Source organism: Chlorocebus sabaeus, chromosome 8 (assembly GCF_047675955.1).
Source record: "Chlorocebus sabaeus isolate Y175 chromosome 8, mChlSab1.0.hap1, whole genome shotgun sequence".
Taxonomy (NCBI): Eukaryota; Metazoa; Chordata; class Mammalia; order Primates; family Cercopithecidae; genus Chlorocebus; species Chlorocebus sabaeus.
In genome coordinates this window covers 10991942-11017791 of record NC_132911.1, presented here as the reverse complement: position 1 = coordinate 11017791, position 25850 = coordinate 10991942, and the positions used below count along the sequence as shown (strand labels likewise).

Genomic DNA, 25850 nt, shown 5'->3' with positions numbered 1-25850 from the left:
CATCAACTTAGCGTAAGAACCAGGGTCATTCCAAATACCCTAGCAATTTTAGAAAACCCTGAATTTTGTTTGTTATTGTCACTTAAAGCGGCATCATGGTATGGTCTGCAGGTTTTTACCTTTTTACTGGACCCCTTGGCCACAAAAATAATTCAGCTGAGGAAAGGTTAATTAAAATCGTGTGAGGAGAGCTGCAGCTGTCTTCTATCAGGCTGGTCTTGCAACTTCAGTGGATTCCACTAAGTGCTGTTAAGAAGGCCAATAATCCATTTACATATGGATTATTCATTTCCAACAGTATGTGTTGGTTGCTTTCCAGTAGGCCAAGTGCTGGGGACAAAACCACTAATAAAATGCACCCCTTCCAAGTGTATGACGTCCCTTTTATGTTACAAAGTCATATTGAAGAACATTTAGAAAATTAAAAACACACCTTCTAATACCACTATTGTTAGTATTTTAATGTATTTTCTTCTTGGGTACATAAAATATTTAGTTGTAATAATACTGAATATAAAAACTTTTAGCCCAGCCTGGGCAACATAGCAAGATCCTGTCTACACACACACACACACACACACACACACACACACACACAAATTTAGCCAGGCATGGTGGCATATACTTGTAGCAACAGAGCAAGACCCTGTCTCTAAAAAACAAAAAACAACTTTTACCATTTACTGCACTTTTTTTTCCCATAAGACCCTCTTCTTAATGCTACAACTAGAATGCTAAAAGGCAGAGCTAAGAGTTTCTCAGAATATTCCAAAGCCAGGAGCATGTTAATAAATCAGTGCTCCTGAGCCCAGGAATTCAAGGCTGCAGTGAGCTGAGATTGCACCACTGCACTCCGGCCTGGGTGACAGAGCAAGGCTCTAATTCTAGAGAGAGAAAAAAAAAAAAAATCAATGAAAATAAAGGTTTAGTGTTTTGAGAAATCCCATACAGGGTTTTGTTTGTTATTCTAAGATATTCACCAGCCCTTCCCTCATTCCTCACCACACAGACCCACCGCAGTATTGCCCACATGGGGAAGAGCGAATGATATGCCAACAACGGCATGTCCCACGCCACCCACCAGGCCCAGTTTCTAAGGAGTCGACTGTCCACCTGAGCGCCCCGCTTCTCTTAAGGATGCAGGTGGCTTCAGTGGGTTATAATGAAAGTGCTGGGCTCCTGGAGGCACTGCCTTCCTTTCCTTGTTTTTCTTTTTTAGGCTTCTTCAGTGCTGCTTATGGAGGGGTTGTTATTCGAGGCTCCAGTCCTGCTTCATGTTATCTTGAGGATGGCCTGAATCAGTGTTGCACCCGACACCAAAGAAACCATTTTTGCTTTCTTCAGATATCGATCGTCAATAGATAAAATCATACAAATCCAATGATAACCTCTTGCTGTGTTGGGGTTTGTACAGGAACAGCTCCAAACCCTGAAAACAATGCCAAAACCTTCCAGCAGAAACCAGACCCCTTGAGGGGACACACCCCAGAGCCTCCGCCAGTCTGCCCTTTGTAGCTGTCATTTGATTTGCCTGGTCACCAGCGGTAAATCCAGGGCTGTGGGGCTTGGAGTTTATGAAGTTTGGGAGCCTTACGTGCAGGAAAGCAAACACATTCGTCATACAGAATTTTGTAAAGGGAGGCTCCCAGATAAGTGAGAGGCCCCTTCACCTTATTTTTTAATTGATTTTTTTGAGACAGAGTCTCTCTCTGTCGCCCAGGCTGGAGTACAGTGGTACAATCTTGGTTCACTGCAACCTCTGCCTCCCAGGTTCAAGTGATTCTCCTGCCTCAGCCCCCCGAGTAGCTGGGATTACAGGTGCCCGCCACCATGCCACCAAAAATACAAAAAAAAGCTAATTTTTGTATTTTTAGTAGAGTTGGGGTTTTGCCATGTTGGCCAGGCTGGTCTCGAACTCCTGACCCCAGGTGATCCTCCCACCTCGGCCTCCCAAAGTGTTGGGATTACAGGTGTGAGCCACCATGCCCAGCCTCACTGGACTTCATTAGGTTTACAGTGAACCTAACTCTGCCTATCCTGACACATTCCTTTCCTGGGGGAAGTGGCCTCCCCATCTATCATTTACCCCAAGATAAAGGATGTCAGGATGGTCTGGGGGAATAACTCTGCTCATGGCCTATAGTGCTAAACACTCTTTTTCAGATAAGCTGATATTTTCAAAATGAACATAAGCAAAAATGACTGGAAAAGAGAGAACACAGAGATTATATAAAAATTGCTAGGATTCTATGGTAAAATGTCTTGAGTCTACCTATCTAAGTAGAAGCACAGAAGCATTTTAAATACTAGCCCTGGGATCTCTTGAGCTACAAAAGCTGTATTATGGCCCTGAAGAGCTTACCTGGCTTTTCCTAAATCTTGTCCCTCTGCGCTTCCTGACCACATGATACACATCCTCTAATTCTGCGTTCTGAGGGAGAGGTAGGCCAAATATTTTATACCCTCCTGGCACCACTACAAAGGTCCTTTCCCTGTTAAATCTGCCGATTCTGTTGAGTTTCCAGTGGAGGTCCCTCTCATATTAATTGGGTTAGTATAAGTGCTGGCCTCGGAGATTGCTATAAGGCTTCAATCCAGGTTCGTTCATAAGCTCTGAGTTTCCTTTCCCACATAGAGAGAACTGTGCTTTTAAAGGTCCACCCATGAAGGGCAAAGAGCCCCAGGAGGTTGAAACCATATATCAGCACATGTAACAAGTGTCCAAACACAGGTAGTAGAGAAGTGATCTTTCAGAGAGGCTCTGTGCTCGCTAACACAACCTAGGGTCTGTTCTAATGAGGTCACTTCTGTAGGGCTCACCCGGCTATATAACATTTTAGATTTCCTGAAACTGCCAGACTTCCTCCAAGTCTAATGCAACCCATTGATGGTATCGTTTATTCAGCCCTTAATATGTGCAAGGCAGTGGGCTAGGGGATGTGTGAGGTATACAAGATCATTGTACTAAGACTGCAATTATTACATACCTATTAAGTGCCATGGCCTATGCTATGGTTCCATGAGTTCATTTTATGCTCAGTGCAGTCTTTAAGATAGGAATGGTTAACCCCATTGTATAAAAGGTGAAACAGAATCAAAGACATTAGGTAGTTTTCCAAGGTCATATACTAATGGCTACTGGAAGTAGAATTCAAACCCTCACCCCCTGCTTTAAGCTGCCATTTTTTTCTTTTTAAACCACCATAGGTTCCTTGCACATCCTTAAGGAGATCACAGCCTTGGAGAAATAATCAGTTGCTTTCTTATGGCTTTAACATCCCAACGTTTTCTTAACTGGAGAGAATGTAGCTCAACTTAAGTAACAAGATGGTATGATTTCCCTGACTGAAAAGCAGATAGAATCATAGATTTTAAAAATTATATAGAATTTATTTTATTATAGGAATAATTCCTGCCCATTGAAGAAAATTTTTAAAATGCAGACATGTATCAATAGCAAAATCATTAATTAGCCACAACTGCACCATCCAGAGATGATTGTTAACATTTTAGTCTACACCTTCTCATGTTATTTACAACTGATAATTAGTTCATAAAGTTGGGATGACACTGCATTATTGCCTTTATAATCTACTTTTCTAACTTAACATTCTATGATGAATATTTCCCTGATATATTTAAAGAATAGTTTAAATATTTAAATATTCTTTTTTTTTTTTTTTTTTTTTGAGATGGAGTCTTGCTCTGTCACCCAGGCTGGAGCGCAGTGGCGCGATCTCGGCTCACTGCAACCTCCACCTCCTGGGTTCAAGCAATTCTCTGCCTCAGCCTCCTGAGTAGCTGGGATTACAGGTGCCCACCACCATGCCTGGCTATTAAATATCCTTTAAAACACAATTTTGATGACTTCCTAGTATTTCGTCACATGAATAGACCATCATTTATTGATCTGTTTCTTAACTTCTTCTACAGACAGAGCCAACAGAGGGCTGCATATTTTGCACTCTGCACAAAGTTCTGGCCTAAGTTGAAGAAGGCTCCTTCATCTGTGGGCTGACACTCGGCTGGTACTCTGGCCCCTAGGGCGAGCATTTCCACAGGCTGTGGCAGGCCAGAGGAACATCTTTTTCTAGTGGACACAAAAGCTCCTAGAGAGGCCAGCAGCAGCCTTGATGATAGACAATACTCTGCAGAGTGGAACACAGAAAGCTCTTGAGTATCATCTACTGTTGGTAATTTCTACCAGCAGAAGCCACTATCACCTGTATTGACTTCTGTGTCTCTTTTTTCGAATTAAAAAACTTGAATGTTTATATTACTGTAATTAATGTTTGTTTGTTTGTTTGTTTTAAAGAGACAGGATCTTGCTATGTTGCCCAGGCTGGAGTAGTTGCTATTCACTTGTATGAGCATAGCACACTACAGCTTGAACTCCTAGACTCAAGGAATCTTCCTGCTTCAGCCTACCAAGTAGCTGGGACTACAGGCTCACACCACCATGCCCGGTTTATTTTCTTTTGGTAATTACATTTTTTTACTATGAATTTTATTGCACCATTTTTAATAACGCTGCAGTTACTTGGAATCATGGTTCTGCAGGTAATAAGAGATTTTTCCATTTCCTTATTTTAAATGCAGTTAAAAATATACAAGCATTGAAGATTCTTTTTAACAGTGGCAAATATTATAGATCGAACGTATACTAAAAGAGTCTAAACAACGATGCCAGATCCCTAGGCTTATATAATTCCAAAGAATTAATGCAACTTTTGTACATTTGAGAGGTGTGATTGCAGTGTTGAACAGGTGCTGAACTCTTCGTGTCAGCAGGGACAGAAGGTCATCAGTTTTCTAGTGTCCTGCTCCATTATAGATGATAATGCAGAATTAATTTTAGTGGGGAAAACCAGCAGTGGTTATGATCATTCCTTTTAGATGAAGAATTAAAATGACATTCATTTTGGGAATGTTTCTCTACTGCCTTCGCCACAGGAAACTTGTTGGACTATAAATTGCCTAATACATTTTGCATGTCCTTGAGTTTTGGCTAATGTACCAATCTCTTTATTAGAACAATCATTTACATGATATAAATCTGCTCCGAGCACAGCTTTGAGACCAGGCGCCCTGGTTTCTAGTTACTGCTGCTGTCCTGGCCGGCGTCCGGGAACCCTCACAGGGGCTGCATCTGACGATTTTAATTCTCTGCTCTGGAGCCAAGAGGCTGCAAATGTGCTGCACACCAGTGCTTCTAGCTTGCCTAGGGTCAGACTTTCATTTCCAACAGGAAAAGCCAGGGAAGTTGAGATGAGTCATAACTTAAAAAGAAAGGTTAAAAGTACGGACACTTGCCAGAGAATGCAGGAATGACAGCAGCTTAATCTTCTTCTTCTACCAACGAGTGTAAGTATAAGACATTCCTGAAAGTTAAAGAAACACATGGCAGTGGCAATAGTCTTTGAATCAGAATGGAATCATGTCACTCCTTGAAGAATTTCACTTTAATTTATACTATAGTAAGTATTGACCTTAATTTAGGAAATTGATGTATGACAAGCATTCTAAATATTGTTACATTGTTTTACGGTTAGGGGTGTGTGTGTGTGTGTGTGTGTGTGTGTGTGTGTGTGTGTGTGATGGGGCCAGCCTCACTATGTCTGGTCAAGAATAGATATAGCGCTTTCTGTTGGTTTTCTTTTGTGTGTGTGTGTGTGTGTGTGTGTCTTTGTCAGGTTTGCATGTCTAGGTAGGAAATGGAGCTGCACCTTGGTTCTATTTCTTGAAATAAGGGACACACACGAAAAGGGAAGCAGCAGCATAAAATTTAGCGTCACTTACGGGCTAGGTGACTTCGGTGTCACTTCTGCTCTTGGAGCCTCAGTTTCTGCATCTGTAAAATGGGAAAGCAGGGTTTTCAGAAGATTAAAATGTGAATATGCTAGAGCAGTGTTTGCTCGTCTCTATTAATAGAAGAAGAGGTGCATCCCCCACTACTGCCCCATGACGAGACTGGGGCTCATTTGTCTCCCCTGACACCCCTGCTCTCCCTGTTGCTATGCACTGTACATGCTGAAACCCAGGACACCTGGGCTCTGTCACTTAGTCATTGCCTGTTAAGACTATGAGAAATTCATAGAAACCCCAAAATCTACTTGGAGCTCAGGTTCCTCCTTAGCAAAATAATAAAGAGGGACTAGAGACTGTTCAGCATCCTTTTGGTGACAAATATCTATGAATCCAGAAATAAGTGCCAGGAGGTGACAAATGGGATTCACTTTCCTCACTGTAGGGAATCCAGAGAGGTAATGACTGCGCACTTAGCACCTGGGTCAATTCTGCTTGCTTTTCCCCAGCCGGTTTCCTTCTCTCTTTGGTTCTGACCTTTTGATTCGGAGCTGTCAGGAAATTGATCAATGATACCCTTCGTATGGCTCATTTCATCAATATAAGGTGCTAAAGAGCCACTTTTTCTTTTCCTGTAAACAAGCACTTGCTTATGAGCCCAGAGGGAATTGGTAGACAGCACTGTGTTCTTTCTCAGCCACACACACACACAGTGATGATGCACTTTGAAATCCAAGAAAGAAAATGAATTTTAGTTATTTCCAACCTGCCATTCAGATCCTTCCCATGGCCCAGAGTGACTCTGTGGGGGCACTGTACCTGTGGACTCCAAATATCTGAGATAGGTATCAGTCAATTTAGAAAGCTTATTTTGGCCAAGGTTAAGGACGCACCTGTGACACAGCCTCGGAGGTTCTGATGACATGTGCCCAGGTGGTTGGGGCACAGTTTGCTTTTATACATTGTAAGGAGTCATGAAACATCAATCAATATGTGTAAGATGTACATTGGTTCAATCCAGTGAGGTGGGACAACTTGAAGCAGGGGGTTTGCAGGTCATAGGTAGATAAGAGACAAGAGATTACATTCTTTTGAGTTCTTGTCTGTCCTTTGTCCTTTGTGGGCAAACTGTGAGGAAGGTATGTAGCTTTTTATCATTCTAGCAGTCTTATTTGGGAGTAAAATAGGAGGCAGGTTTGCCTGACATAGTTCCCAACATCACTTTTCCCTTTGCTTCGTGATTTTGGGGTCTCAAGATTTATTTTCATTTTACACACCTTACTCTTCGTTTCCTAAGTAGCATTAAAATCCAATTTTAAACTTTCTGCCTGGCCAGGCACAGTGGCTCACGCCTGTAATCCCAGCACTTTGGGAGGCTGAGGTGGGCAGATCACCTGAGGTCAGGAGTTTGAGATCAGCCTGACCAAGATGATGAAACCCCATCTCTACTAAAAATACAAAAAAATTAGCTGGGCATGGTGGCTTTCACTCGCGTCCATGTGAAGAGACCACCAAACAGGCTTTGTGTGAGCAACAAGGCTGTGTATTTCACCTGGGTGCAGGCGGGCTGAGTCCAAAAAGAGAGTCAGTGAAGGGAGATAGGGGTGGGGCCGTTTTATAGGATTTGGGTAGGTAAAGGAAAATTACAGTCAAAGGGGATTGTTCTCTGGCGGGCAGGGGTGGGGGTCACAAGGTGTTCAGTGGGGGAGCCTTTGAGCCAGGATGAGCCAGGAGAAGGAATTTCACAAGGTGATGTCATCAGTGAAGGCAGGAACAAGCCATTTTCACTTCTTTTGTTGTTCCTTCAGTTACGTCAGGCCATCTGGATGTATACGTGCAGGTCACAGGGGATATGATGGCTTAGCTTGGGCTCAGAGACCTGACATTCCTGTCTTCTTATATTAATAAGAAAAATAAAATAGTAGTAAAGTATTGGGGCGGCGAACATTTTTGGGGGGTGGTTATGAATAGATAATGGGCGATGTTTCTCAGGGCTGCTTCAAGCGCGATTGGGGGGGCGTGGGAACCTAGAGTGGGAGAGATGACGCTGAAGGGAGATTTGGGGTCAGGGGTGACATTGTGGGGTCGTTAGAAGCAGCATTTGTCGTATAGAATGATTGGTGATGGCCCGGATACCGTTTTGTATGAGCTGAAAAACTAAACGGAATAAAGAGGAGAAAAACAGGTGTTAAAGGACTAAGAATTGGGAGGACCCAGGACATCCAATTAGAGAGTGCCTGAGGGGGTTCAGCATAGCCCTGCCAGCAAAGATTATTTATTGACTTTAAGAGTTAAGAGTGGCGGTTTGGGGATAGCACCAGCAGGTATCAGCTGTGATGGCTTGGAGAAACAGTATAAACAAGAAGACTATGAGTTCTGCTTGCTGAGAAGTAGTGGAGGGGGCAGAGCGGTAGCCTCAATGATTGATAGGTGTGGAAGATACTATAGCATAGCCTGCCTTTGCTGGTGAGTGGCGATTAGCCCTGCCATCAATAAACCATCAATAAACCAAGTGTGCTCAGGGTGAGGAACAGGAAAGAAGGAAATATGGGGAAATGGGGTGAATGTCACGGGGATCAGAGCGATACAGTCATGGGGGTCAGGTGTGGTATCAGGAATAATGTGGGTGGCCGGATTGAAGTCCAGACCAGGAACAATGGTAATTGTGGGAGACTCAACAGAGTATAGCTGAAGGAGCTGGGGAGCAGAAAGTACATGCGTCAGGTGGGAGGAAGAAAATAGATTTTGGAAGTTATGAGAACTGTAGAGAGTTGTGCATAGTTTGTGATTTTTAGGGCCTCTAGAGGTATTAAAGCAGAGGCAGCCGCTGCACACAGACGTGAGGGCTAGGCTAAAACAGTAAGGTCAAGTTGTTTGGACAGAGAGGCTACAGGGCACAGTCAAGGCTCTTGTGTAAGAATTCTGACCACACTAACCATGCCTAGGAAGGAAAGGAGTTGTTGTTTTGTAGAAGGGATTGGGGTTTGGGAGATTAGTCAGATACAATTAGAAGGGAGAGCACGTGTGTTTTTATGAGAATTATGCCGAGATAGGTAACAGATGAGGAAGAAATTTGGGCTTGACTGAAGTAATGGGGGCTGTCTGTGAAGCCTTGCAGCCGTACAGCCCAGATAATTTGCTGAACGTGATGGTGTCAGGGTCAGTCCAAGTGAAAGCGAGGAGAGGCTGGGATGAAGGGTGCAAAGGAATAGTAAAGAAAGCGTGTTTGAGATCCAGAACAGAATACTGGGTTGTGGAGGGAGGAATTGAGGATAGGAGAGTATATGGCTTTAGCACCACAGGGTGGATAGGCAAGACAATTTGATTGATAAGGTGCAGATCCTGAACTAACCCGTAAGACTAGTCCGGTTTTGGGACAGGTGAAATGGAGGAATTGTAAGGGGAGTTTATAGGTTTTAAAAGGCCATGCTGTAGCCGGCGAGTGGTAACAGGTTTTAATCATTTTAAAGAGTGCTGCGGGATGGATATTGGCATTGAGTGGGGTAAGGGTGATTAGGTTTTAATGAGATGGTAAGGGATGCATGATCAGTCGCCAAGGAGGGAGTAGAGGTATCCCATACTTGTGGGTTAAGGTGGGGGGATACAAGGAGAGGATGTGAAGGAGGCTTTGAACTGGGGGAAAAGGCGGTAATGAGGTGCGGCTGTAGCCTAGGAATAGTCAGGGAAGCAGATAATTTAGTTAAAATGTCTCGGCCTAATAAGGGAGCTGGGCAGGTGGGGATAACTAAAAAGGAGTGCATCAAAGAATCTTGTCCAAGCTGGCACCAGAGTTGGGGAGTTTTACGAGGTTTAGCAGCCTGGCCGTCAATACCCACAACAGTTATGGAGGCAAGGGAACCAGGCCCTTGAAAAGAAGGTAATGTGGAGTGGGTAGCCTCCGTATTAAAAATGGGACGGACTTACCCTCCACTGTGAGGGCTACCCGAAGCTCGGCGTCCGTGATGGTCCAGGAGGCTTCCAAGGCGATTGGGCAGCGTCAGTCTTCAGCTGCTAAGTCGAGAAGATCTGGGAAGGAGTCAGAGAGCCTTGGGCCAGAGTTCCAAGGGCTCTGGGAGTGGCTGCCAGGTGAGTTGGACAGTCTGATTTCCAGTGGGGTCCCGTACAGATGGGACACGGCTTAGGAGGAATCCCAGGCTGCGGGCATTCTTTGGCCCAGTGGCCAGATTTCCGGCACCTGTAGCCAGCTCCTGCGGGAGGAGGTTCTGGAAGACCCCTGGCAGCTGCGGTTCAGGCGTTTGGAGTTCTTGTGTGCTGGAGATATGGCTGGGGTTTGTCTCACGGTGGAGGCAAGGAATTGCAACTCAAATACATTGCTGCTTGGCTGCCTCTACTCTATTATTGTACACCTTGAAGGCAAGGTTAATTAAGTCCTGTTGTGGGGTTTGAGGGCCAGAATTTAATTTTTGGAGTTCTATTTAATGTCGGGAGCAGATTGGGTAATAAAATACATATTGAGAATAAGATGGCCATTTGACCTTTTAGGGTCTAGAGCTGTAAAGCATCTCAGGGTTGCTGCCAAACGGGGCCATGAACTGGGTTGGGTTTATATAAATATATATATATGTGTGTGCGTGTATATATGTGTGTGTGTGTGTGTGTATATATATATATATATTTTTTTTGAGACGGAGTCTTGCTCTGTTGCCCAGGCTGGAGTGCAGTGGCGTGATCTTGGCTCACTGCAAGCTCCGCTTCCCGGATTCACGCCATTTTCCCGCCTCAGCCTCCGGAGTAGCTGGGACTACAGGCGCCCGCCACCATGCCCGATTAATTTCTTTTTGTATTTTTAGTAGAGATAGGGTTTCACCGTGTTAGCCAGGATGGTCTCAATCTCCTCTGGACCTCATGATCTGCCCGCCTCGGCCTCCCAAAGTGCTGGGATTACAGGCTTGAGCCACGGCGCCCGGCCTGGGTTTTTATGTTTGATGAAAAAGAGCCTAAACGCTGATTTGGGCGAGGTCGGATAAAGAAAAAGGAGCATTAACTTTGACTATGCCTTTAGCTCCAGCCACCTTTTTAAGAGGAAATTGCTGGGCAGGTGGGGGAGGGCTAGTCGCGGAATGAAACTGTAAGCCAGACCGGGTGTGAGGTGGGGAGGTGATAAAAGGATTATAAGGTGTGAGAGCGGAGGCTGAGGAAGAATTGGGGTCTGGTTCGGAGCAGCCTGGGGAGGAGGGAAGAGGTAAGATGGGTCCATAGAAAAGGAAGATTCAAAAGACTCAGTGACGCTTGGGGTTGGGACTGAGGGGATGGGGGGGAGGGAAAGGAAGATTTGGGACGAGTTGCATTGGGAACAGAGACTAGGGAGGGACCGATGTGTAAAAGAATGCCTGGACGTCAGGCACCTCAGACAGTTTGCCCATTTTACAAGAAGAATTATTTAGGTCTTGTAGGATGGAGAAATCCAAAGTGCCATCTTCTGGCTATTTAGAGCCATTATGGAGTTTGTACTGGGGTTAAGCGGCATTGTGGAAGAAAATAAGGTGTTTAGGTTTTAGGTCAGGTGTGAGTTGAAGAGGTTTTAAGTTCTTGAGAACACAGGCTAGGGGAGAAGGAGGAGGAATGGAGGGTGGAAGGTTGCCCATAGTGAAGGAGGCAAGTCCAGAGAAAAGAGAGGGTAGAGACAGGGAGAGAAGGAGTGGGGATGCTTTTGCCCCCCAGGAAAGTGGAGAAGGGGTGAGAGGTGCTTGCCCCCCAGGAAAGTGGAGAGAAGAGAGGGTAGAGTCACGGAGAGAAGGGGTTGGGTGAGCAGCCAAAGCAGGCATCCCCACAATTGACTTGCCACCAAGGGAATGTGGGTGAATGACCAAGGCGGGCATCCCCGTGTGACCAGACACCTCTGAAACATGGGCGAAAAATCAGGCAGGCGTCTCCTCATGATTAAACACCTAGGGAAGACTGTCTTTTCAAGTCTGTGACCGGCACCGGAGTTTTGGGTCCACAGATAAAATGCGTCTCCTTTGTCTACCAGAAAAGGAAAGGAACTGAAATTAAGAGAAGGAAGAGATTGAAGGGTGGCGCCAAGATTGAAAGGAGAAAAAGGTTGAGGGATAGTGAGAGAGGCTGGAGAAGAGAGTAAAAAGAGGCCGCTTACCCGATTTAAAACCGGTGAGATGTTCCTTGGGCTAGTTGGTCTGAGGACCCGAGGTCGTAGGTGGATCTTTCTCGTGGAGCAAAGAGCAGGAGGACAGGCGATTGATCTCCCAAGGGACGTCCCCCGATCCGATCCGAGTCACGGCACCAAATTTCACTCGCATCCGTGTGAAGAGACCACCAAACAGGCTTTGTGTGAGCAACAAGGCTGTTTATTTCACCTGGGTGCTAGTGGGCTGAGTCCAAAAAGAGTCAGCAAAGGGAGATGGGGTGGAGCGTTTTATAGGATTTGGGTAGGTAAAGGAAAATTACAGTCAAAGAGGATTGTTCTCTGGCTGGCAGGGGTGGGGGTCACAAGGTGCTCAGTGGGGGAGCCTTTGAGCCAGGACGAGCCAGGAGAAGGAATTTCACAAGGTAATGTCATCTCAGTGAAGGCAAAGACAGGCCATTTCCACTTCTTTTGTGGTGGAATGTCATCAGTTAAGGCAGGAACAAGCCATTTTCACCTCTTTTGTGATTCTTCAGTTATGTCAGGCCATCTGGATGTATACGTGCAGGTCACAGGGAATATGATGGCTTAGCTTGGGCTCAGAGGCCTGACAGTGGCAGGAGCCTGTAATCCCAGCTACTGGGGAGGCTGAAGCAGAAGAAGCGCTTGAACCCAGGAGGCAGAGGTTGCAGTGAGCTGAGATCGCACCATTGCACTCCAGCCTGGGCAACAAGAGTAAAACTCTGTCTCAAAACAAACAAAAACACAAAACAAAACACACAATCAAAACTTTCTGCCTTCAGTGCTGTCCAATGGGTCTCCGAAGGCTTTTGATGGTGTGACTTCTTTCAAAGGCTTTTTCCTGGATGCCTGTGGTGGCTTGGTTGTTCTTGCCTAGTCTTTTTAGGGATAGAAGGTGGTATTCTAAGCATGGTTCTGTTGTTTTAAGAGTTAAGGGGATGTGTGTATGTATGTGTGTGGGTATGTTTCTAATCACAGAAAGTGGAGATTAAATATCTCATCCAGATCTTATACTAATGTGCAGATCATTGACTCATGATTTCAGGAGAGGCAGAAAATCCTTTGTCTATTTTGTCTCTCCCTCTGTTCGTAGACAATGTTGTCATCTGATAGGACATTACAGTAGTGTTCGTCTGTAAATAGCTTTTGCTTTAATTCTGTGCCCTCCACTTGGGGATGCAGGACAGCAGAGTCAGGTCACTGGAGAGCCATCTAGCCCAAGGCTCTGCTGTCAGGCAGCCTTCCAGCCATGTCAGACCAATGACAGTCTCTCATCTCCGCTGCCTACATGAGCCAAGGTGCCACCATCTTGTCTCATCACCTGCTGCAATGTGGAATGGAAATGTGTGTTTTTGAAGGAAAGGCTTGGAAGAAACTGTTATTTTCCCTAACACGAAGAGGTTCCTCTGAATATCCCTAAGGACTTAAGACAAATGTGTGAATGAATATCAATGTAAATCCTTTTTTTTTCCCCCCAAGTTTAAAAAGGGAGTAGGGAGAAGAGAAATAAAAGAAGAGAGGATCTTTCTATGCAACAACCATTTTTAAAAGCCAAAACTTCCCTGAAAAATATAAAGGGCTGGGCGTGGAGGCTTCCACCTATAACTCCAGCACTTTGGGAGGTCGAGGTTGTCATGTGTGTGCGTGTGAAGAGACCACCAAACAGGCTTTGTGTGAGCAATAAAGCTTTTTAATCACCTGGGTGCAGGCGGGCTGAGTCCAAAAAGAGTCAGCGAAGGGAGATAAGGGTGGGGCCATGTTACAGGATTTGGAAAATTCCAGTCAAAGGGGGGTTGTTCTCTGGCAGGCAGGAGTGGGGGTCACAAGGTGCTCAGTGGGGGAGCTTTTTGAGCCAGAATGAGCCAGGAAAAGGAATTTCACAAGATAATGTCATCGCTTAAGGCAAGGACCGGCCATTTTCACTTCTTTTGTGGTGGAATGTCATCAGTTAAGGCGGGCAGGGCATTTGCACTTCTTTTGTGATTCTTCAGTTACTTCAGGCCATCTGGGCGTATACGTGCAAGTCACAGGGGATGCGATGGCTTGGCTTGGGCTCAGAAGCCTGACAGAGGTGGGAGGATCACTTGAGGCCAGGAGTTTAAGACCAGCCTTAGTAACAGTAAAACCCCATCGGTACAAAAATTTTAAAAATCAGCTGGGCATGGTGGTGCATACCTACAGTCTCAGGTATTCAGGTGGCTGAGGCAGGAGGATCACTTGAGCCCAGAAGTTAGAGGCTGCAGTGGGCTCGAATCACACCACTGCACTTCAGCCTGGGTGACAGCGTGAGACCCTATCTCAAAAATAAAACAAAAAAAGAAAAGAAAAGAAAAATAATGTAAAAAGGTAAGACTCAAATGCCTAACTTCAAATTCAAGATTTGAGCAGGAAAATCAATGGTCAATTTTCCTAGGCAACTATAAGTTACCTTCCTTAATAAAACTCCTTAACCTAAGATGTCCCCCACTGATTCCTGACCATAGCATTTACAATAAGACCTCTTATTACAATTATGAACATAGGATACTGGAAAATCTTCTATATGGCAAGCCCAACTGTAATGCTGCACTCAGGAATTCTCTTTATTAAAATATACACGCACTCATACTTGAGATTTATTGGTCTTTTGTCTTATTGAGTTAAGTTCTTAAGCTGATTTTTTATATTACTCTTGTGGCATTTTAAAGCTTTTGTGCTTAAACTGCACATTCTTCTGCAAGCATAGATATTTGAGATGAAGTAGGCAGCACTTCATAGAATTCAAAGAGATGGGGAGGCTGAATGATGAATGAATGTATTTACTGTGTAAATGAGGAATAAAACTGGGCCAAGGTTTTTCTCCTGAAGCCAGATTTTAAAAATGGTTTAATAATATATTTAACATGTTCCCCCTTGGGGAACCATGTAGATCTAGTAGACTGTACTTTTCCTCTTATTTTTCTTGACTTCAAATCAGAGTGATGGTTTGGTGGGTTATACGCCCCAGCGACCTTCCTCTGTGCCACATTTTCCTATCTGTTGGCATCTGAGGACATTTCAATGGCTTCCTTGAAGCTCTTACTGCCTCTCCTCTATGTTCAATTTTCTGCCTTTAGCACACTATTCAAGAATGGCTTTGCAATCTTAGTGTTTGTTATTTGCTCTCATCCCTTGACCAGGCTGTAATGTTTCCGGAGGTAATCTGATGAATTGGTTTGAATAGCTCAATTTGGAGAATAGCTAATAGGCAGGGAAAGTGAGGAGCATGAATAATGGAGGTAGCTGGACCTCTCACTGAATCAATACATACAGTGGGGGAGGAGACAGGCATCAGGAACATTGGCCCACTAGGAATAAGATTGCTGGGTATTAAGTTTTGGCATTGTTAGAACTGTGACATGAATGAGGAATGAGAATCTCTTTGGTCTTCTCTGGCTATCTTGGGGCGGGGACTATCGTTTACTGTTTCACTGTTACTACCCTATGACAAGGGTCACCTGTGTTCTGTGTGGCACTGCAAAATCAAACTAACATGGACCTGAGCCCCTGTTACAGGCTACAAAGCAAAGTGGGTGCAGCTGAGGATATTGAAGAGTATTAAACATGGTTGGGCATAGTTGGAAACAACAGTGGGATTCTGAACACAAGGTGTTAGGAAGTTAATTGCATAATGAATGCTTTTGACCTTCAATGGGTCTGCTGAGGTCAGTGTGAGTGAGGAGGAAACAGCAGCTGCGGCTGTAAGGATGAGAGGATAGAGATGGTAGAGGGTAGAACTGGAACATTCTAGCCGAGAGTGACATTGGCAAAGTAGAAAGAACTCTCTCTAGGAGGTAGGAGACCTGGCTGAAGTGCAATGGCGTGATCACGGCTCACTGTAGCCTCACTCTCCTGAGCTCAAGGGATCCTCCTGGTTCAGCCTCCAGAGTGTCTGGGGCCACACGTGCACGCCACCACATCCAGCTATTTTATTTTTTTTGTAGACACGAGGTCTCACTATGTGACTCAGGCTGGTCTCAAACTCCTGGGCTCAAGCAAGCCTCCCACCTTAGCTTCCCAAAGTGCTGAGATTGCAGGTGTGAGCCACCACGCCCAGTCCGAGACCTGGCTTTTGACTCATTATACCGGTGCTCCTGCTTCCTGTGGGGCATTGGGCAATCAACACAGCCTTTCTGAATATTCACTTCCTCAATAGTAAACGGAGGAGTTAGATGGACTCATTCATTCCAGAAACAGTTTTGAGCATTTTCTGTGCATCAGACCCGGTGCCACACACCATGGGTGCAAAGGGGAGTAGCATAGGTAAAATCTGTGCCTTCTGAAGAGGGTAGAGTCTTCTGGAGGGACATGACAAATAATCAGGCACTCCCAGTGCTGGGAGCTAAGTTCTGTTACGGGGAAGAGAAAGAAACACTGGGAATACCAAGGAGGATATTTACAGAGGGGGAAGCCTTTGAGCTGAAATTGAACAGTGAATAAAGGCTGAGCAGCCGTGGTGAGATGGGGGAGACTCTTCTGAATGGTGTGGCGGCGGGGGTGGGGAGGATGCAACACTCTTGTTGGACTGGAACACAGAGTTCAAATGGTGGAATTTCAGAGCTCTGGCACTCTAATATTAAGAAGGTCCAGCAAGTTCTGCCATGAACAGTTGTGCTCCTAACTAGCTGTGTGACCTTGAACAAAGTTTCTTTGTCTCCAAAACCCAGTTTTGTTACAGGTAGACGTGAGTGGGCTCTTCCCCGACACACTAGAAATGTCGGATGACAGTTCCACAATTATCGCATTGCCTCTCTAAAAATGATAATTCAGCAGTCAGGGAGAGACAATCTCCTGAAGGTCCACACCCTTAAGATTAAAAGTGTTAGGGCCAGGCGCGGTGGCTCAAGCCTGTAATCTCAGCACTTTGAGAGGCCGAGACGGGCGGATCACGAGGTCAGGACAGCGAGACCATCCTGGCTAACACGGTGAAACCCCGTCTTTACTAAAAATACAAAAAACTAGCTGGGCGCGGTGGTGAGCGCCTGTAGTCCCAGCTACTCGGGAGGCTGAGGCAGGAGAATGGCGTGAACCCGCGAGACGGAGCTTGCAGTGAGCCGAGATAGGGCCACTGCACTCCAGCCTGCGCGACAGAGCGAGACTCCGTCTCAAAAAAAAAAAAAAAAAATTAAAAGTGCTACCTGAATGCAGATCCCAGGGAGAAGCAGGTTCTTAGGCATGTGTGTTAAGAGGCAAAATGGCAAAGTATGATATTCAGCGGGTACACGTTACAGGAAAAAGGAAAAAGTCTCAGCTGCGTATGCGCATAACTCCCTGACGCACAGCGTGTGCTCAATTCCAAAGGCGAAGGAAAGCACTGCGCATGCGGGAAGCGCACCCTAAGGGAAGAATCATACGGAAGAATCACAGGAAAGAGGTAAGCCTATAAAGTTTTAGGATCAAGGTTAAAGGCCCTTTTTTGCTCTCCTCTCTCTTGGACCTTCAGGTGCCGGCTTGGGTATCTTCCAAGCGAATTTTCCTTTATTTCCTGTTCTAAAGCCTTTATAAATAAACTTCTACTCCTGCCCTGGAAATTGCCTTGGTCTCTTTTTCTTCTTTATGCCCCTCAAATTCTTTCTTCTGAGGAGGCAAGGACTGAAGCTGTTTCTGACCAGTACAGATATACGCCGCAGGTAACTCGGATCTCTTCCACCGCTAATAGTTTCTTAATCTGTAAAATGGGATAATACTGGTATGTATTGCATTAGCCTATTCATTGTGTGGATTCAATGAGATGATGTATGTAAAGCTCTTAGCATAGTGCCTGGAATATAGGAAGTCCTTAGTAAATGTTAATTGCTGTGTTTTCACTACTACTACATCTTTCACATCCCAGGCATCCTGTGCGTCACGGAGTGCTCGCCACCACCCCCAAGGGACACTTTCCCCAATCGCTGTGGCCCTCTCTGGGGAGCTGAAGGCCTCCGTAACTGCCATGGGATTGATTTGTGGGCAGTTGCTTGCACAGGTTCAGCTTCTGTCCTGATTACCAAAAGCTTTGGATTCAGTTCTCCCCAGTACTTCTCCTGTAGTATTATACTTAGACATTTCCTATGTGGGATCGAGATAAAATATTCCATTCCTATGGATAATATGGTTTTCTATCTCTATTATTCAGACACAATGACCAAATAATAATTTGGATGGATGGCAAGCCTTGGATCAGTAACATGCTGCCTGCTGTTAAAAAGCTAGTTTGGTCATCACATTTCTTCTTGGCACTAAGGATAATGTTGTACCCTGATCCTCCATCCTTTCCTCTTTCCTCCCTCCCATCCTCCATCCTTTCCTCAAGTATAATCTTAATGTTACTCTTAGGAGGTGTGAAAGGCTAACTTGGCCTTTAAATGTGTTCTTTGAATTCCTTAGTTCTAGAGCAGTAATTTCTAAGATCATCCTATCAGAGAAATGCAATACTCTAAAAATCTACTTTTATTTGGTATAGACCACTTCGTACGTATTTGCTGAAAACTTGCCACAGTTTTTAATGGAGCATATACATTTTAAGGAACCACAGACATGCTTTAAGTTTGGGCATTTTGAGAATCGAATAGTGTTAAAAACATAAGGGCCCTCAAAAATGTAATTCTCTTCTTACTTCCCAGCCTTCCCTCCCTGCCTTACTCAAATTCTGACCTTGACTAGTTCTCACTTTACTGTTGAACCACGATTCAGCAGCGGCAGCAGCAGCAGCTCTTGTAGAATGTTGCAATCACAAAAGGGATTTACAATTGTTTGTGTTTTTCACCATTGACTTGAATAGCGTTAATTCAGGATGATGCACTGTGCTTCAATATTGCAGATCTGAAGGAGGTGGGAATTGAGACAGACTGATTTATCCGGGGCCCCATGTTCCATCTAGAATTTAGACAAAGGAGTTTTTTTTAAACGTAGTTTTAATACAGTCCGCACTTTCTCTTCCACCCACATCTCTGGCTTCTAAATGACTTTGGTTAAGCATAATCGATTAATCCTTCAATGAGAAAGGAAAGCCATGGAAAATCTAGCAACAGGAATTGTGTGTGAGTCAATGCTTGGACTATTAGAAGCGGAAGATATATGCAGAAATAAAAAACTCACCTTGTGGCAAATTAAGAGCATTGATTGAGCTGTGCAAGGAAGTGTTTCTTTTGTATTCTTCTTTTTGATGGATGCCAGCAGTATTAAAGAGAATAAATAATATTGAGCAAGGAATCATTGGTGCCGATGTTGGCACTAAAACCTTCACTTGTAACTGTGCGTAGAATAATTAGGTTAGAAGACTATGAATGCCTGTTCTCTTAGACTGGTACTAGTGGGAGCCAGGCAGGGGAAACAGGGCTGGAGGCTTCATCTAGCACAAAACAGCTGGGTCCCCCACCTCAGAACCAAAGCTAACTTCCTCTTGTGACCTGGTTTCTCTCTCCATCTCCATGCTCAGTCCCCACTGTATCCCCTGGACCCTGGGGATCTTCCTTTTTTTTAAACAGCCTAATTGCTTGCAATAGGGGCTGCACCCTGCACCAGAGGCCCCAGATAACACAAGCAGGTCTCTAAGACATGCTACTTAGCTTTTGTTTTCAGTTTCCATCTTGATTTTTAAGATTGCTGATATTATCACTGTCAAAAAACAAATAAAAACATATTATAAACTGATTCCAAAGTCGTATTATGTTTTGAAAGGAACATGGAGTTTGGAAGGGGCCCCATGGCATGGCCATGCGTAAGCCTTTCCACCTCCCCTGTGTTCTTAGTTCGTGACGTATGCTCTTAGTTCCTTTCTACCACATCCCATAGTGCCCTGTCCCTGGTTCTGTTCCAAGTGCCCCTAGCAGTGTCCCCTAGCAATGTGCCTCATTTATGGCTAAATGTGCCTCTGTGCTTGGAACAAACCTTTAAGTTCACCTTTCAGAACCTGATAGATTGGAGCTACCATCCTCAAGTACTTGCTTTATATCGTTGTCAGCATTACTGGGCAGCTCTTTAGAAAGGTGGACGTGTTCTTGGATACAGATTTCTTACCCTCTAGCAGACTGTTGTTTTAAAACATTGCATCTGCAATCCAATCTGGAGATTTTGATTCAGTGGGTCTGGGATGCGGCCCAGGAGTTTGTAGTTTTAACAAGTATCTCGGGTGATCATTATCAGGAAAGTTTGGAAAACCCTGCCTTATTGTACACTCAACTTTCCTGTTCTCTTTCCTGCCTCATTCCCATTGACCTGCTAAGTATTTGCTGGCCGTGCAAACAACCTTTGTAATGACTCTAGGCTTCCATTTGACAGAGTTTGAATATAATATGGCAATTTTGAACCCTCCTGATCTTTTTAAGATAGAGTTTTACCAGATCAGTCATTCTATATTGACACTTTTAATTCATTGCTTGTTCCTGCACCAACTTCTCATTGTGGATCAATTAAGATACCTACTTTTTAAAAGAAATCTGGAATTTAGTTTGAATTTCTCATTATGAAGCAACTACGATATCTACTTTTTAAAAAACTGGAATTTAGTTTGTTAGAAAAATCTGATTCTTAGAGTAGCAATTAAAGTTCTTGATTTTTTAATTTGTTCCTTTTAATTAAAAAGTTTTAGGGAAGGGAGAAATGAAGAGTTCTTTCATGGGTAAGAATTTCAATTTTACAAGATAAGAATTCTACAGATTGGTTGTACAACATCGTGAATACATTCAACGCTGCCAGATTGTACACTTAAAAATGCCTAACATGGTACATTTTATGTTATGGATATTTTATCACAATTTTTTAAAAACTTGGGGACAAGAGGCCAGGCGCAGTGGCTCAAGCCTGTAATCCCAGCACTTTGGGAGGCCGAGACGGGTGGATCACGAGGTCAGGAGATCGAGACCATCCTGGCTAACACGGTGAAACCCCGTCTCTATTTAAAAAAAAAAATACAAAAAACTAGCGGGGCGAGGTGGTGGGCGCCTGTAGTCCCAGCTACTCGGGAGGCTGAGGCAGGAGAATGGCGTAAACCCGGGAGGCGGAGCTTGCAGTGAGCAGAGATCCGGCCACTGCACTCCAGCCTGGGCGACAGAGCGAGATTCCTTCTCAAAAAAAAAAAAAAAAAAAAAAACACTTGGGGAGAAGTGTCCACAGGTTTATTGTCTAGATAACTTTCAGAAAATGAGTATGATTACCTACCATGGAACCAGGCACTATCCTAACACCTTTTTGACTTTTTCAATGGAGTAGGTTATTTAGTTCTTACAACAGTGCTGTCTGTATTTCACAGATCGGGAAGGAGAAGGTCACTTGACTCACAGGCCAACTGATATGGACTGAATTGTGTCTTCCCCTCATTAATATGTTGAAACCCTATCCTCCAATGTGATGGTATTTGCAGAGGGGGCTTTGGGGACGTAATGAAGTTTAGATGAGGCATGAGGGCTGGATGGATATGATCGGATCAGTCCCAAAGAAGAGACACCAGAGAGCTAGCTTCCTCTTTCTCTTTCCACCTTTACACACTGAGAAAAGGCCAAGTGAGCACACACCAAGAAGGCAGCCATCTGCAAACCCAAGGAGAGAGTCCTCACTAGATACCCTGCTGGCACCTTGATCTTGGACTTCTAGCTTCCAGAGCTGTGAGAAATAAATTCCTGTTGTTCAAGCTAGTATTAATATCTGGTGTTTTCTTATGGCAGCCCAAGTGACTAAGACACCAACTTAACTTACTTGGCCAGGGTCAATCAGTGTTAGGGCCCAGGATTCTGACGCAGTTCTGCCGAACTCCACAATTCATGCTTTTTCTGGATGTAAACATCTGCTTTGCCAGGTTTCCCTGACTTTTAGAGCCTTGGAGCAGTGTATGTCATGTGCTGCACACCCAGGCTGGAACAGCCTGTCCCCAGGTAGGTCTCTGCATAGTGTGTGACTCCATGGGGACCTCTGTGCAGCCCCAGTCTTGTGAGCTGATAAGATTTATATTGGTAAGTGTGGCAAATGTAATGCCTACCTCTAACAACTCTTCAGGAACGCAGGACTCTCTAAAGGGATTTGTTTGCAGAGACAGAAGCCTTGGTGTGGGATGTATTACTGTATACTTTGTACAGTTTGCCAAACCCCTCAGCCAATACAGTTTCTATAACTGGTGCCCCCGACACTTGCTGGGATTCACGGTTGTGCGCTGATAGCTCCAGGTGTAGGGCATCCCTGATGGAGCCTTAGCCGGCAATGGCTGAAGGCGATATCTCCAAGATGTCCGGTCAGAACCTTCGTCTCTGTTGCCATGGCTGTATCTCACCGCTGATCCTCTCCTCTGTTCCCTGCAGGGTAGAGTCTGGATGCTTTCGTCGACTTATTGGAGTTTTTCTACTAAGTGCAGAAACGTCTCTAGATCTGAGCACAGTCACATCAAGCTTGGATTTTAATGTCCTGGTTTCATTAACTTCTATTTCAGTGACTCCAGGGGCTGCTCTCCCTCACTGGGTTCTTTTCAGATGTGTGCAATGGCTAGAACTTCTTTCTGTTCTTGCTGCAGTATGCCAGCCACATTTCCTTTTACACAGGCATCTCCTTTTGTCTCCTTTCTCTGGGTACTGCAGCAGCAAAAGGGGTAATCTGTGGTCTTGCCTCCCTAAACCCTCCTGTAGAAAACAACTTTCAGGCTGGGGGCTTCCTGAAGAATAGATTGCACTGGACAGAAGGACTTCACATGTCTGTGTTGCATCCTAAAACATGACCTTTAGTTCCTCTCTACTTAGGATCTATATGCTGTGCCACGATTTTTCTACCATGATTTTATCTTGTAGAAATCACTTTACCTCCCGGGTTCCAAGTCCTCATTTATTAAATGAAGTTCCCATTCTAAGATTGTGCCAATTTTCCTATTTCCAAATTCATCAGCACCGAGAGTGCCTGCCCTTACTGTGGAGGTCTGGCAATAACAGAGAACAGGTTCTCCCTGCAATATTGACACAGGCCTGCCCTTGGCCCCTCCTGTGGGGGCCTGGAACACTGGCACCCCCAGCTTCTCCTTGGGGCCAAAGATGACTTGAGCCTTCCCAGTGGAGTTAGAAGCTGGAGCTTCCTTTCGGGAAGTGACTCAGCGTGACAGACTCAAAGTATCAGTAGGGTCTTGTAGTTTCATCACATTGACAAGAATTACAGGAGCTCTAATTATACAAGCTGCCCCAATGTCCTGATTTCAGTCCTTGTTAAGTCCCGACTTCTAAAATGAGGTTACAATTATATCATAAGGGCCGTGTGCAGTGGCTCACGCCTGTAATCCCAGCACTTTGGGAGGCTGAGGCGGGTGGATCACTTGATGTCACGAGTTCGAGACCAGCCCAGCCAAGAGGGTGAAACCTCGTCTCTACCAAAAATATAAAACTTAGCCAGGCATGGTGGCACATGACTGTAATCCCAGCTACTGGCAGGCTGAGGCAGGAGAATTTCTTGAACCTGGGAGGCAGAGTTTGCAATGGGCTGAGATCGTGCCATTGCCCTCCAGCCTGAGCGAAGAAGTGAGACTTCATCTTAAAAAAATAATTAAAAAAAAAAAAAAAAAAATATATATATATATATATATAGGGCTTGGCATGGTGGTTCACACCTATAATCCCAGCACTTTGGAGGCCAAGGTAAGAGGATCCCTTTAGGCCAAGAGTTTGAGACTGGCCTGAGCAACACAGTGAGACCTCATCTCTAAAAACAAAAATTGGCTAGGCATGGTGGTGCATGCCTGAAGTCCCAGCTACTTGGAAGGCTGAGGTGGGAGGATTGCTTGAGCTCAGGAGTTTGAGGTTATAGTGAGCTATGATCACACCACTGCACTTCAGCCTAGGTGACAGAGTGAGACCCTGTCTCTAAAAAGAAACAATAATAAATCAATTGTATCATAAAAAACTAAATTTGCCCTCACATAACTCTCTCTTCTGCTGACAGTCAATACTTTCTTCAACAACTTTTTCTTCAGTTCCAGCTGGCTTTTGAGGAGCAAATTTTTTTCCCCATAGAGTTTTAAGAAATGCTTCCTCAGCAAATTGAGAATAAGAAAGTAAAGCAAATGTTTTCTCTAAGTGACTCCTTCCCAAATTCTAGTTTAAGAGCCTTTGTAAATCAGTTGGAAGCTTAGAAACATGGCAACAGATAAAAGTCTGCAGGACGACTCCAAAGTAGCCAAAGCCAACAGTCCTAAACACGTACATTGATGATGGGTGTGCCTATGTTATAGGCCCCATGGATCCCTGGGAGACTCAGGAAGGAGTCAGTTCTCAGTTATAGAATGTTAGAGACCACTCAGGCTTTATTATTATTATTATTATTATTGTTATTGTTATTGAGACAGGGTCTCATTCTATCACCCAGGTTGGAGTGCGGTGGTGCGATCTCGACTCACTGCAACCTTCACCTTCCAGGCTCAAGCTATCCTCCCTCCTCTGCCTCCCAAGTAGCTAGGACCACAGGTGTACACCACCACACCTGGCTAATTTTTTGTAGTTTTGGTAGAGACAGGGTTTCCCCATGTTGCCCAGGCTGGTCTTGAACTCCTGAGCTCAAGTGATCCACCTGCCTTGGCCTCCCAAAGTGCTGGGATTACAAGCTTGAGTCACCGTGCTGGGCCCCAGCCTTATATAATGGGACTGCCTGTAATGGAAGAGCATGAAATTTTAAAAAATCTAATTTCATTTTCCATTAATGTATGTATGTATTTATTCCTTATTGATTCTGTGTTGGATTATTATGAATTTCATTCATTCATTCATGTACTTGTTATTTATTTAAAAAATTTATCTTTGCCTGTCTACCAAGTGTTAGGCCCTGGGCCAAGTTTTATCTTTAGAACTTTGAAGATGGCAGGCTGGCTCTCTGATCACATAGAACTTGCATTTGAAGGGTAATAAACTGACTGATAAGTAAACTGAATAATGATAGTTTATGGTAAATGCCATGAAGCAAAAGAATAACATGATATGGGGAGGCTGACATGGGTATATTACCTGAGGTCAGGAGTTTGAGATCAGCCTGCCCAACATGGTGAAACCCCATCTCCACTAAAAGTACAAAAATTAGCCGGGCGTGGTGGCACGTGCCTGTAGTTCCAGCTACTCGGGAGGCTGAGGCCCGAGAATTGCTTGAACCCAGGAGGCAGAGGTTGCAGTGAGCTGATTGCACCATTGCACTCCAGCCTGCATAAGAGCAAAACAACATCTCAAGAAATAAAAATTAAAAAATAAACAAATAGTCATATTACATTAATGGTAAAGCTAGGAATTGCTGAAATAATAATACGCCTAACCCTTTATTTTTCCTGTTCTCTACTTTCTTTCTCCTTGTACCTCTAGATCAATCCTTTCCTAACTCAAGTTCAAATACCTAATTACCAGAAAACCACCACACAGATGTCTGAGAGCTGCTTTTGTCATTGAAAATACACAGGCTTCCTTACTAACCTGGTTTAGTGAGTGTATTCCTTGCATTTTGAGATTCTTCAAAGTAGGTCATCATTTTTTTGAAAAACCACAAAATCCTCATTTTTATTTAAACTTTTGAGATATGTATAAATTATGGTTTGAGACAATTAAAAAGGAGTTTGCATTTGACATAGCTCCATTCAAATTTAAAATGTTAATTCTCTGAAATAATATGTATTGCCAGAGGAGATGAAAAATACAATGGACCAACATCTAAGCTGTGGTCTATCTGGGAACTTCCTGATCTCACCGTGGCAAAGGACTATCTTGTTCCACTGTCCCCAGCCCTCCTGTTCTGTGTCCTGGCCTGGCTTTCCAGAACTCCTCGTTCTGATTAGGGCTTTTCTACTGATTGGTGGACACTGAGCAGTTTACCTTCTGTCTCTTCTTATCTCTAATTTGCTTTATTTTTATGACTGTTGCCTGGTTTAGATGAGTCAAACCTTTAAAAATGCTATTTATATGCATTTCTGATATTTTTCTGTGTCTTA

At 44.4% G+C, this 25850-nt stretch overlaps 1 long non-coding RNA gene across 1 annotated transcript in view; it reads left to right on the top strand.

Moving 5' to 3' along the window:
- The first annotated feature begins 5094 nt into the window (after positions 1-5094).
- The window catches only part of LOC103215354 (uncharacterized), a 223074-nt gene continuing 202318 nt past the window's right edge, over positions 5095-25850 (top strand). The window contains exon 1 of the long non-coding RNA XR_012093818.1: positions 5095-5364. This is a non-coding gene — a long non-coding RNA (uncharacterized lncRNA). The remainder of the gene's footprint in view (positions 5365-25850) is intronic.